The following is a 14,367-nucleotide window of genomic DNA, read 5'->3' as shown; positions in this document are numbered from 1 at the left end:
AACTGCTGTCAAATCAAGGTTTTGAAATAAAACTATTAGGGGAAAAAGTTATTATGTAAGTAATTATGTTAAAGGTGCTTTGTACCATGAATACAAAAAGTTCCTTCTCATGTTTTACCGAATGAAGCTTTCGCTAAAAATCTAGCCTGACCTAAGAAGCTGATTGTAACAGGAAAAATGCTGCCATCAAGGTGAATAGAAATGAATTAGATTAAGTAAATGCAACTATACTAATATGTAGTGTGTTTTTATTTTATTTTATTTTTTAAACGTTTGTATTTATTTATTTATTTATTTTTTTAAAATATATTTTATTGATTTTTTACAGAGAGGAAGGGAGAGAGATAGAGAATTAGAAACATCGATGAGAGAGAAACATCGATCAGCTGCCTCCTGCACATCTCCTACTGGGGGTGTGCCCGCAACCCAGGTACATGCCCTTGACGGGAATCGAACCTGGGACCTTTCAGTCCGCAAGCCGACGCTCTATCCACTGAGCCAAACCAGTTTCGGCACGCTTGTATTTATTTTTACAGAGAGAGGAAGGAAGAGGTATATAGAGAGATAGAAACATGGATGAGAGAGGAGCATCACTGATTGGCTGCCTCCTGCATGGCCCCTACTGGGGATAGAGCCTGCAACCGAGCGAGAATGCTCTTGACTAGAATCGAACCCAGGACCCTTCAGTCCACAGGCTGACGCTCTATCCACCGAGCCAAACCGGCTAGAGCTGGAATGTGTTTTTAAAAAGTAAATGAAATTTTACAAAAAGGAAGAAAGAAAAGAGAAGAGCTAGAAAGCAGGAAAAGGAGACTTAAAGCAGAAGTCTATCTTTAATCTGGACAGATTTGTCCAGAAACTTGGGAGTTTCTCCAGGGACCCTGAAGAAAGGAGCAGGGTACTGGGGTGAGGAGGCACCTGTGGAGGCTGCCTTTGGTAGAGGCTGTCTTCCTTATTCATCCTCCTTTTTATGTTTCTACAGCCCATCTCCAGGTTACAAATGGCTTATGTTGCAAAGGTTCACTTGTTTGTATCATCAGTTATCTGGAACTCAACATGTGTTTAACCCATAGAAGGCATTATCCACAGGAACAATGTTATAAATGCCACTCCGCCTACCAGACTGGGCCACAACCACTTTACCAGGTGTCACTGGCTGAAATACCACCCATTTGCAATGGGTAGTGACAGGAAACGACTATTGTCCTACCAATGGTTAGACCCCAGAGTGCAAGCCATTGACTTGGCTGTTGTGCTTGAGGGTAAGCAGGTTCAATTTAAAAAGAGTGAGCCAGTCTATGAAAATTTCTGTGGCTACTAAATCATCTGGGGCGTGAATGTGCAAGATTTGGGGTCAGGCGGACCTAGGTTTATATTCATATTCCTCTTTCTCTGCTGCTTCCTGGTTGTGAGCAGGCTAGTTCATCTCATGAAGGTCACCTGGGGGTAATAGTATGTCTTTAGAGCATTGCTGTGAGAAGTAAATGAGCGTTGTGCACAGATGTTAGCTTGTTATATAATATTAATAACATATTAATATAGTATATTATAATATTGTTAGGTACTAATTGTTATTCTAGGTAATTATTATTCCTTATGTATGGCTTTTCTCCTGGAGAGATTATAAACTTTGAGAGCAGAGATTTTTGTCACCTACTTTGGCAAATCCCCAAATGCAAAGTACATAAAACACAGACACTACTTTTTCATATATTGACAATGATTTGCTTTGTTCAAGGTCTTTAGGGATTAAAAACTCTGTTCTCTGGTTATTTCACAGTTTTTTCTTCCTGTTTGTTACAGGCTTGTTGCTAGCACAGCTCTTATGATAACTGGTTGTGACTGGTATTTATTTAAGAGAGTAATGTTGTGTGAAAGGTCCCCCTAGGAAAGGAAGGTGTGGGTGACAATGTGATATGGCAGTTAGTACCTGGAATTGACCAGCAGGTGGCGTGTTGCCAAGTTGGAGCAGCATGGTTGGAGTTTGGAACCAGGTGGATGCATGGATGGGCAGCTTCAGGAGGCCTCAGCCGACATGTGACCATGTGTGCATGGATGGATAGATATTCTTTGGGAATTTCTACTGAAAGGATACCTCAAATAGGCACAAAGGTCCATCAGGACATCTCTGAGAAACTGAATCCAAGTGCTCAAGCAAGACCATGCTTCCCCCCTCTTCCTGCATCCTTTGAACCTGGTGGTTCCACCACTTCCGGTGACTTGCTATCAAATATGGTTCCAGGACCAGGAAATTAGAAAACTAAGACCGTCTAGAGCAGTGGTTCTCAACCTTCCTAATGCTGTGACCCTTTAATACAGTTCCTCATGTTGTGGTGACCCCCAACCATAAAATTATTTTCTTTTTTAAAAAATATATTTTATTGATTTTTTACAGAGAGGAAGGGAGAGGGATAGAGAGTTAGAAACATCAATGAGAGAGAAACATTGACCAGCTGCCTCTTGCATACCCCCGACTGGGGATGTGCCCACAACCAAGATACATGCCCTTGGCCGGAATCGAACCCAGGACCCTTCAGTCCACAGGCCGACGCTCTATCCACTGAGCCAAACCAGTCAGGGCCATAAAATTATTTTCGTTGCTACTTCATAACTGTAATTTTGCTACTGTTATGAATCATAATGTAAATATCTGATATGCAGGATGTATTTTCATTGTTATAAATTGAACATAATTAAAGCATAGTGATTAATCACAAAAACAATATGTAATTATATATGTGTTTTCCGATGGTCTTAGGCGACCCCTGTGAAAGGGTCATTCGACCCCTAAAGGGGTCGCGACCCACAGGTTGAGAACCACTGGTTTAGAGCAAGTGTCTGGCTTTGTTAATGGATGGCCAGGCTTTTCTGCTCTGAGTCCTTTTTTCTTTACTACATTTCTTACCAATGTCTTATTCCTCTTTGTGTAGATGATTAAAGTACTAAAGTATGGTTGTAGGTCTAGTGCCTCTTTTCTTACATATAAAAGATCTCAGTTAAAAAGTAACAACTGGTAAACATTTATCATAGAAATGGGAAAAAAGCTGATCTGCATAAACAAGGGAAAATCTGTATGTGATCCCCAATTCCCAAAGATAACCACTATTAAAATTTGATAAATAATGTTTTAGACTTTTACAAATGTCAACATATTTTCTTAGACAAATGAGATCACACTGATTAACTGTTTTATAACTTGTGTTTTTCATTTAATCTATGCTGAATATTTTTCCATGTTAATATAGTTCAAACATTATTTTATAATGTTTGCAAAGTGCTACTTCTTATGAATGTGTTCTAATTATTCAACTCAAACATGGTGGCTTAGATTTGAGACTCACAAAATGCTTTTTGTCTGTATGCCCAGTTTTTCATGGGCTTAAAGCCAAGCTTTCCAGAATAAGGAAAACCTTACTTGTACTTTCCTCCCCACTCCTGACCCCACATAGAAATTAATATTGGAACAAGCAATTTAATGCTCCTTTTATGTTGGTAGTGAGTTTTGAGGGTCATCATAGGCTCTGTCTGTTTGAATTGTCTGTTAACACACAAATAGAAAAGCCTACTTTCACACGGATTGTTTCTAAGTTTTACCTAGCATAAACAATGCTGTGAGAAACATCCTTATACACGTGAAAATCCATAGTATTTTCTTGGGGTGTATTTCTAGAACAGAAACTTCAGAACTAAAGGGTACATATATTTTAAAAAGCTTTTGCAACATCTGTAATTATAAAAGCATAATATGCTAATTAGACTGGACAGCCGAACGACCTTCCGGATGTCATTCCGAACAAAGCCAAGATAGTGGGGGCTGAGGCAGAGGCGGTTAGGGGTGATTAGGCAGGCAGGCAGGCGAGCAGTTAGGGGCGATCAGGCAGGCAGGCAGAGAGGTTAGAGGCAGTCAGGCGAGCAGTTAGGGGCACTCGGGCAGGCAGAGTGGTTAGCAATCAGGCAGGCAGGTGAGTGGCTAGGGGCGATCAGGCAGGCAGGCAGAGGGGTTAGGAGTGATCAGGCAGGCGAGCAGTTAGGGGCACTCGGGCAGGCAGAGTGGTTAGCAATCAGGCAGGCAGGTGAGTGGCTAGGGGCGATCAGGCAGGCAGGCAGAGGGGTTAGGAGTGATCAGGCAGGCGAGCAGTTAGGGGCAATCAGGCAGGCAGAGTGGTTAGGGGTGATCAGGCAGGCAGGCTAGTGGTTAGGAGCCAGCAATCCCAGATTGCGAGAGGGATGTCTGACTTCCGGGTTAGGCCTAATCCCACAGGGATCCCTAAACCGGCAGTTGGACATCCCCTGAGGGATCCCTGATTGCAAGAGGGTGATTTCACACACCGGGCCTCTAGTATTACAATATTATCTTTCTTATATGTTGTACCAATTTACAGTCCTGCTAGGAGAGTATGAAGGTGCCATTTTCCAGACCTCCGGCCAACATTGGGAATTATAAATGCTGTTTGTATGGTAAAACTATTGCTCAGTTGTTAATTATAAATGCTATTTGTGTGGTAAAAGTATTAACCCTTTACCATATAGGTTTCCTTTTTAAATCTCATTTTATCATTTGTGGCAATTTTGGTTATGGTTGGGTTATTTTTTATATACATGAATTTTACATTTTATTAATTTAAATATTTAAAATGTTTTTCTTCATGGTTTCTGCTTTGGTGATCATCATTAACATAATTTTCATGATACAAGTATTTAATTATGATTAAAAATTTTTAGATTATAAAAGCAATCACCTGTTTTTCTTCAAGTCTGCCTGTGATTGTATTTTCCCCTTTAACTCCTTAGCCCACTAGGCATGTACTTTGTGTATGGTCTGAGGTATAATTGCATCATTATTTTTCATAGTAATTAACTATTGGACCAGTTATTGAATAATCCATTTTCCCCACTGGGTTTAAACACTTTATTTAAGGAATAAACATTTTAATATAGATCTTGTGCTCTGGGCTTTCTGCTCTGTTCCATGGCTCTGCCTCTTTTGGAACCAGTATCAAACTTTTAGTTTTTGATAATTTTAGCCTATTTAATACCTAGTACCCTCTTCCTTGTTGTTTTCTAAAATTTTATTTAGAAAATTTTTCAAATTCAATATTTAAATTCAGTTTTTAAAGTCTTTCAAATAAACTTCAGGGTTTCTTTTTTGTCCTGTTTAAAAACATCTCTGGGGATTTCCAACAAAATTTAATTATATTTATAAATTAAATAGGAAAGAATTGACACCTTTACAATGTTGAGTCTTTTAGTCCTGGAAACTTGTATAACTCTCAATTTATTGAAATCTATCCTATTTTCTCATAGAGTTTTATACATTTTTAAAATATTCATGTTTTATTATTTCTAGAAATTTTGTTATTGTTGCTATTTTGAATGAGATTTTTTTCCATTATATTTTTAAACAGTTTTTGGCTGTTACATGGAAAATTATATGAATTTCATGAGTTTATTTTGTGTCTTTACCTCACTGACATTGCTAATTATTTCAAACATTTTTAAAAAGTTGATTCTATTGCCCTGGCAAGTATTGCTCAGCTGTTAGAGCACGGGGCCCCACAACCAAAGAGTCAAGGGCACATTCCTGGGTTGTGGGTTCAATTCCTGTCCCCTGTTGGGGGTAAGTTGGGAATGGGAGGCAACCAATCGATGTGTCTCTCTCACATCGATGTTTCTCTCTCTCTCTCTCTCTCTCTCTCTCTCTCTCTCTCTCTCTCTCTCTCTCTCTCTCTCCTTCTTCCTTCCCTTCACCCCCTCCCTTCCTCCTTCCCACTTTCTCTAAAAATTTAATGGAAAAAATACCCTTTGGTGAGGATTAACAATAAAAAATTTGATTCTATTAAGTAAATGATTGTAACGTGTACAAGTTGGATGATTTTGTCTCCTACTTTCTCATAATTCTTCTTTAGTTTCTTTTTCTTGTCCGGTTGTAATGGTTCAAATGCCCAGAACAGTGCTAAATGGTAGTGACAGTGAGCATCCTTTTCTTGTTTCTGATGTTGTGTTTGGTTTGATACAGATTACTTCAGCATGCTAAGAAAAATTCTAACTTCATTTTATTAATTAAAACAATAATATTGAATTTTAACAAAAGATATTTCAAGATTACCCATTGTGCTAATTCAAAATCTTTTTTCAATTGACTTATTTATGTCATTATGCTAATGTATTCCTTAATACTGATTTCTCTTTACATCTCTAAGGTAAACCATGTGTATACATGAGGTTAGTCTGTGGTTTCCTTTATTATGATTTATCTGTTTGTTTTAAGTCACAGGTATTATGTTAGCTTTTCTTACTTTTGTCCACTTGAACATTTTATATAGTTTGGAAATTATCTGTGGCTTGAAAATCAGAGAGAACTTGGTTGTGCAAGTAATTTGGACTAAGAACATTCCTTGGAAACAATTTCTCAATAACTTTTACATTTTTCCATGATTATTGATCTGTTGTTTTTCAACATCTTCTTGGGGGCAGTTTACCTCTAATTAACTCCTTTCGCTCTGCCCACAATATTTGATATGCGGTGTTCTCATTATTAAAAACTTATAAGCATCCTGCCCTAACCGATTTGGCTCAGTGGATAGACCACTGGCCTGCGGACTCAAAGGGTCCCAGGTTCGATTCCAGTCAAGGGCATGTACCTTGGTTGCAGGCACATCCCCAGTAGAGGGTGTGCAGGAGGCAGCTGATCGATGTTTCTCTCTCATCGATGTTTCTAACTCTCTATCCCTCTCCCTTCCTCGCTGAAAGAAATCAATAAAATATATTTTAATAAAAGAAAAAAAACTTATAAGCATCCTGTAATTACCTTTTTTTAAAAAAATATATTTTATTGATTTTTTACAGAGAGGAAGGGAGAGGGATAGAGAGTTAGAAACATCGATGAGAGAGAAACATTGATCAGCTACCTCCTGCACACTCCCTACTAGGGATGTGCCCGCAACCAAGGTACATGCCCTTGACCGGAATCGAACCTGGGACCCTTGAGTCCACAGGCCGACGCTCTATCCACTGAGCCAAACCGGTTAGGGCGGCATCCTGTAATTACCTTTTTATTTCTTCTCCAATCAATGAATTTTTTAAAAGAAGACTTATAAAATTTTTCCAAGAGCTTAGCTCTTTTTCAACTTATACTTTTGTCATTATTTTATAGTTTTGTTACAGTGCGGTCATAGAATGAGGCCATAATTTCTTTTGTGGGGAGATTTTTTTATTGGCTTAATATGAAATCAGTGTTTGCAAACTTTTATCTTTTCTTAAAGGAATAGACAGAAGATCCTTCTCTTCCATTATTCCTTTTTTCATTCAGCATTGTTCCAGCTATCTGTTCCCAAATGGCAGGCACTGTATTAGAAATGAATTAAGTCATACACTTTCTCTAAGATTGTCAAAGTCTAGATGGAACATAGATACATGAAGACCTAATTATAATACAGAGCAAGAAATGCAACAGCCATGGAATGTATAAAAGAGGCATTCCATGAGCCTGTCATAGGTTCTGGAAATACAAAGCTGCCCAAGGTACCACCATGGCCCCCAGAGACTTTTATTTATTTATTTATTTATTTTTTATATATATTTTATTGATTTTTTACAGAGAGGAAGGGAGAGAGATAGAGAGTTAGAAACATAGATGAGAGAGAAACATCGATCAGCTGCCGCCTGCACATCTCCTACTGGGGATGTGCCTGCAACCCAGGTACATTCCCTTGACCGGAATCGAACCTGGGACCTTTCAGTCCGCAGGCCGACGCTCTATCCACTGAGCCAAACCGGTTCCGGCAACTTTTAGTACAAAAGTGTGTTTAGGTTTTTGGAGGTAAGGCGACCCATTAGGAAACCACCCTAGTCATTCAACATATGAGACGGCATAAGACATATGAGAGATGTCAGAGAACAGAAAGAAGAGAGGGGATTTTCACATTTAAAGGTCAGGAAGAGAAAAAGTCCTTGTAGGAAGCGAAGGAGGTAGGAGTAAATTTTGAGAAGCCACAGAGAACATTTTAAAGAGTGCTTGGTCAGATGGGTCAAATGCAGCCGAGAGGACGAGGAAGATAAAAGCCAAAAAGGAGTCCGTTAACCTTGGTCTTTGTTGACCTTGAGAAAGCATTTCCAGTGAAGTGTGAAGAAGATGCTAGATCGTAAGCAGGTTGAATCTTACCTGGGATGAGAGACAATGGAGACAAGAAGTGTTTCTCCGGAAGCTCAGGTGTGAAGGGAATGAGTGGGTTAGGGCAGTAACTATAGGAGCAAAGGAGAGAAGAAATAGCTTTTAGGACATAAAACAACACGAGCATGTTTAGACCATGAGGAGGGTGAGCGGACGGGGAGAAGGCGTTGGTGGAGGAAGGGTCCTGAGCAGGTGGGAGTCACGGGGAGACAAGCCACGGGGGAGAAAAGCCACAGGGAGAGACAGTCCCGGAGGGGTGGCCTCTGAAGGGGGAGAACCCCTCTTTTTGAGTCAAAGCAAATGATTGGTACCTGTAGGCAGACTGGGCAGGGAAGTGGGGTCTCCGATACCGTGCAAGGCTGGAAGAAGGTGTCATTGTCGAACCCATGGAAGGGTGCAGGGTCTCGGTCTACGTTGACGGTTTGCCTGGTAGATAAGATCAGGGTCCAGCCCTCCCTCCTTGCTAATAGAACCAGAGAATCTCTAGGCTTACATTTCCCCGGGCAATTTTTTTGTCTGGGCTATCCGAGGGTATCAAGAAGTGTCTGGCCATGTGGTGTGTGACGTGGATTGTGAGAATAATTAGCACAGACCGCTGAAAATAAAGTGATGGATGGGTGCCATCAGGTCGGAAAGGTTTCTGTTGCGTAAATACAAAGTGTGTATAAATCAAAGTAGTATTTCAGATCTTCAGTAGGCCTCGTTTTCTGTTTCTGAATAATGATTGCTCACATCAGCACTCAAGGAGAAATGTTTGCGACGGTGATATTTATTTTAGCACATTGTATTTTGATATTCATTGTTTATTTCTACTACGAACTTTGAATCCTTAAAAAAGGATCTGTTATGAAACTTGCAAAAAAAACTTTCCATTTGCACATTGGGCTCCCACATGTTGACAACCAATTAGTCCCCTGAAAGAATGGCTAGACCGGAGGTCTTTGGGTCTTTTTCTGTTATTTTGGACAAACACTCTATCCTTTGTATGGAGGGAAACTTCTGGTTTGATTCACGCTGTGAATAATTCTATGAGAAAATGCCCGCACAGGCGCCTTTATTAAGATCTCATTTATTAAAAATCAGGGGTGACAGTTTAACAGGCTCATTATGGCTCAGAAATCCCCTGGGGCGTTTTAACCTCTTGCAGACTTTTCAGACGTTCACGTTGCCAAGTGCGCTGACCGTCATATCTGCACTCTACCCTGCTCGGGCGCTGACTTTGGGAAGTGTCACTCTTACTGTACCTAGAAGTCCAAGGTCAGGTACCATCCCAAGTCAGAGTCCACGGGCTTTCCCTGAAGAGGGGCGGGGTGGGAATTCAACAAAGCCCCCAGGATGGGTGGTGGGCCCAGCTTCCTAGCACACCTGTCCCATGCTTGGTAAATTTCATGATCATTTCTCTTTTCACTCTCATTCCTGGGGGATCATCACATCTGCTCTGCTCTACCCCCAAATGTCGACACAACCCAACAGATCACATGTGGAAGTTTGCTTGAAGGGACCTGAAGCCACTTCCATTAGCTCTGTAGAGGCACTGGCATCCACCCCTCACACACTGCCCCCCCCACCCCCCTTCCCCCCGCATCACTAGGCGCAGCAGCCCTGGCTGTGTTGAAATTAAACCTCAGCCATCTCACCCTGCTCATCTGCCTTCCTCAGAACAGTCCACTCCGTCTTGTGCCTCTTCCACTAGACGGGAGCTTGGGATGCTGAGAGAAGGAAGCTGAGATGGAGCGACAGACTGAGGTTCTCCCGGGGGCCCCTGGAGGGGAGAGCACCTCCCACCTTCGGTGCCAGGCTGTGCTGCCTTCTTCTTGCAAGTCCAGAGCTCCAGTGAAAGCTTGAGTGAGATGAGATAGTATAGAGACTGCCAACTTCCCCTCCCCTCCCCTCCCCTCCCCTCCCCTCCCCTCCCCTCCCCTCCCCGCTACCTCCTTCCCTTCACACACACACAAACACATCAACTTTCCACTGGCCGTGACCTGCCCTCCAGCGCGACTTATCAGCTGTGCGGGGTTGTGGCTCAAAGAAAACCCACTGTGGGGTGGGCTGCTCTGCCTGCTAACGAAAGGGCCGAGCCAGCGCGGCTTCAGGAAGGTTTGCGAATAAGGAGAATAATGATCTTCAGTTTCTGACCCTGGCACCGCGGCCGTGTTTATCAGGAGGCTCATGTGACTGATTAAGACACAGCCCCAGCCTGAAGGAAACAGCTGCTCGCGCGCTCCGGCACTTGGCAGCTGGACAGGCAGGGTGCACACCGGCCACTGCCCCAGTAAGTATCTGGAGGATGTGTGTGTGTGCGTGTGTGTGTGTGTGTGTGTGTGTGTGTGTGTGTGTGTGTGAGAAGCCACTGACAGTTCTTCATTTTGATTTTTGTGTCCCTCTGGCATTAAAGGAGGTATTTTATTTGTACCTGTGATGAATAGGAATTTTCATTTCTTTTAAACATTGTTTAAGAACCGGTTATTTTCAGCTGCGTTGTTTTCTAATTTTAAGAATGAATGGGGCACCTTGCTCCAGAACGTGTATGTTCTGGTGTCCAGGATTTCTATGGTCTGTGGTGTTTAGGTTCAAAGCCAAGAGTCAGGTCACGAACGAGAGAAGCTTTTGAAGTGTGTTGAGATTTGATTTTAATCAGTGTTACCTTTGGAACTTGAGAGAGTGTTTTGAGAAAGGGCTTATTTGTTTATTGTATCTCTGACTTGAAGACGATCAATTGGATGTCAGTTTTGAAGACTGTCTCATTAACTATGTATAGCAATCTGCAACACAGAAAACTAACAACATGGCATGTAGGTTTCGATTAGAAGCCGGGTTTAGATTTCAGGCGCGCTTTCTACCTCAATGAAAGACACAGCCTATTGCTTTCTTCCACAAGCCAATTCACCTTCCCGACTTTAACGCTAACATTTTTAGCTGCCTCTGATCTTCCTTATTTTAGACAAAGGAGCATTTGTGTTTTTATGATGCTCAGAATCTTGCTTCCTTGTTTATGCCCCAGATTATAACCCTATTGCCTGAAGCTGATGTTCAACTCTGGGGGGACCTGCTCTTTCTCTGGTTCCCGGGGCAACACTGGAGCTCACTTTGGGGAGAGCCACCACGCAGGCCCTTCCTGGAACAGAGCTGCTGTTTGGGGACTTTTGTCGTTTCCTGGTGGACACCAAAAGGATGCTTAAGCCCAGCCAGTGTGGCTCAGTGGTTGAGTGTCGATCCATGAACCAGGAGGTCACGGTTCAATTCCCAGGCAGGGCACGTGCCTGGGTTGCGGGCTCGATCCCCAGTAGGGGGTGTACAGGAGGCAGCCGATCGATGATTCTCATCATTGATGCTTCTATCTCTCTCGCCTTCTCCCTTCCTCTCTCTGAAATCAATTTTTAAAAAGAATGCTTAAGAAGAAAGGAAAAGGGAAAAGGGAGAGGGCAGAACCTGGAATCCATGATGTAAACTCCTGGAAGTGACCAGCCTCTGAATCAGAGTGTTGTGGGGAGATAACCAGCAAGTTCCTTTTTCTGGATTGACTGGATGTTGAGGATGGGGGCCAGAGGGTGGTTGTTTTCAAGTGAGTTGTTACCAAACAGTTATTTGACTTGTGGCAAGCCCAGGGGCACCCCGATGTGATTCCCCAGGTGACGGATGGCCTGTCATGGATCCTCAGCTTGGATGATTTTCTTGCCATTTCTGTCCCCCTCCCCATGTTGTATGTAGAAAGTGGATTGAAAATGACCCACAGCGCACTGCTTCTGCACTGTTTACCCCTACGCAGTTGGTCTTGTGTCCCGCACCGGCCGAAGACCTGGGAAGGAAGCAGTTTCAGGTACCCCGTCTGAAAAAGGGGCTCCTCTGGCTAGTCTCTCTCTTTTCCTTAACGTGTGGATTCTTCCACACAGCCTGGTGTGTTTGATGAGAACAAATGTTTCCAACCTCTTTGTTCCTCTTTGTGCCATGTGTGTGAGGTCGCTGGGTCAGCCTGTGCCCATGTGGCCCGTGGCTTCCCTGTCTGGCTGCAGGCGTGGCTGCTCGTTGGGTCCTGGGATCGTTTTACTTTGCCAGAGGCTGACAGCGGAGAAGAACTGTCCAGTAAAATTGTGTCTCTGGAGTATTAGAGCCACTGGCAGATGAAATGGGGGAGGGGGTCTACATGGCAGGGTATCCTTTGAGTTATTCAAGTGCTGAATGTTTGAAAGCCTGCAGATTTTTTTTAAAAAAAATCAGTGATCCCTTGACTTTCAAAATAACCCTATATAATAAAAGCCTAATATGCAAATTGTCCCCTCGGGAGTTCAACCACTCGCTATGATGTGTGCTGACCACCAGGGGGTGGCTCAGAACATGAGGGTGTCGGCTACATGGGTGCCGGCAGCGGGCGGCAGTGGAGGCGCTGCCGGCCCCAATGGGCCCTGACGAGAGCAGGACCATGGGGGATGATGGAGAAGGTGAGCAGGTGGTGCCAGGCCAAGGTGGGTGTGAGTGGGGGCCAGATTGCCCCGCAGATCGCCCCGCAGATGGTGGCAGCGGGGGGTTGGGGCCGCCGCTCGGCTCCCAGGCACTGAGGAAACTGGGAAGAGGGCCCGGCCCTGATTGATCGATCATCTCATAGGCAGAATGGTGGAGCAGGTGAGGGGCCAGCGCCAGGCCACGGTGGGGTGCCAGGCAGGGCTGCAAGGCTGGGGGCACAAGCTGGGGCTGTGAGCCTGGGGGTGCAAGCTGGGTCCCAATCCCCACAGGTCACCCCGAGGGACCCCACATGTGCACGAATTCGTGCACCAGTCCTCTAGTAACAAAATAATAAAAATAATTACTTTACATGGAGATAGTATATCGAGTCCAAGATATTAAGGTCTGGATAGGAATCTTAGAAGGTAAAATTTAATGCTATCTTTTATTTATTTATTTATTTATTTATTTATTTATTATCTATTTACTGATTTATTTTTTTTTATCTTTATTATTGAAAATATTACATATGTCCCCCTTTTCCCCCCATTAACCCCCTCCAGTCCATCCCTGCCCTTCTCTCCGCCCCCCCTCCAGGCTTTCACTACCTAATTGTCTGTGTCCATGGGTTATGCATATATACATTCAAAGTCTTTGGTTGATTACCTCCCACCCACCCACCCTCCCCCGCCTTCTTATGAAGATAAGGAAATTGTAGCAAATGTATCTGGGTCACTGTGCCAGTTAGCAGTAGAGCCAGGGAAGAGCGCTCACAACTTCTGCTGCTTCTCCATCATAACATGAACACTAATATTAAACTTCCATTTATTGTGCACTCCCATACCAGATGACATGCCGAGCAATCGTGTTCATTGTCACATAACCCTCCCAATAGGTCTGTGTGCTCTCTAGCATCATTCCAGTTTTAGAGTTGGAGAAACTGGAGCTCAGAGACCCCCTTAGCCACGAGGCTGTATTTGAACCTGTCCACATTAAAAACTACAAGTGGGATGAATATGCTAACCGCACATATTTAAATGTAAAAGCCCACGACGAAATGCAAATGCGACAGTTCAGTGCGATACAATTAGGCACACATGTGTGCGAGGGCCCTTTTGAACTCTCCGTGGCAGGAAGGGTGAGGTTTCCCCTCCTGACAGTCCAGGCCGGAGCTCTGTAGTCAATGACTGGCGGTGTTTTCTCTTTGACAGCGGTTCAGCAAAGAGCCTCCCATTGGTAAGAACAGCAACAGAGCGGTATTGCTGCCCTGAGCACACAGCTCTCACGGCCCCTTCTGGCCCTTTCCTCCGTTTTTTCCTGTCACTCCTTCCTTTGGAGGGCTGCCACTCCACCCAGGCCCCACCCCAAATAGCCTGCTTCGTGGTGATAAAACGATGATCGGACCTGTTTCTGGTGACTCAACCTGGAAGGTTGGTTGTCCACATAGGTTGTTGTTGTTTATGACCAGAAGTAATGCTACCCTGCCCCCTGTTTGCTCCTGGGCTTTGTTCCGAGCTGTGAGGGAGGTTGCAGGCCAGGGGACTGGCTGTGGCAGGGGAGGGAGGGCAGGCGTGCATCTCTCTACGACCTGGGATGCTGCCTGCACCTGCCTTTGCCAATTGCAAGCTTCACCCCTCTGCCGGTTGCATCTCTAAAGAGGCCCTCTCACTTGTGAGTCACGAACCTGAGACTTTTCTGGGTCATCAGCCAGAATTCTTAAAGAAACCTACTTCTTGAACCCTTCAAAAAAATGGCATCGG

At 43.7% G+C, this 14,367-nt stretch overlaps 1 protein-coding gene across 4 annotated transcripts in view; it reads left to right on the top strand.

Annotated features, from left to right (window-relative positions):
* RASGRP3 (RAS guanyl releasing protein 3) overlaps positions 1 to 14,367 on the top strand; it is a 106,478-nt gene that overhangs the window by 17,838 nt on the left and 74,273 nt on the right. Inside the window, exon 1 of one of the 4 annotated variants that reach the window (XM_059660151.1) lies at positions 10,124 to 10,442. The exons of the other annotated variants lie outside the window; for them this stretch is intronic. The gene's annotated coding sequence lies outside the window, so the exon portion shown is untranslated. Of the gene's footprint in view, positions 1 to 10,123; positions 10,443 to 14,367 lie in introns of those variants that run through there. 4 annotated transcript variants of the gene reach the window in all.

The sequence above is a fragment of the Myotis daubentonii genome, chromosome 12 (genome assembly GCF_963259705.1).
Source record: "Myotis daubentonii chromosome 12, mMyoDau2.1, whole genome shotgun sequence".
Lineage (NCBI taxonomy): Eukaryota > Metazoa > Chordata > Mammalia > Chiroptera > Vespertilionidae > Myotis > Myotis daubentonii.
The sequence above is the reverse complement of the archived record's forward strand: the minus strand, read 5'-3'. Positions and strand labels throughout refer to the sequence as shown.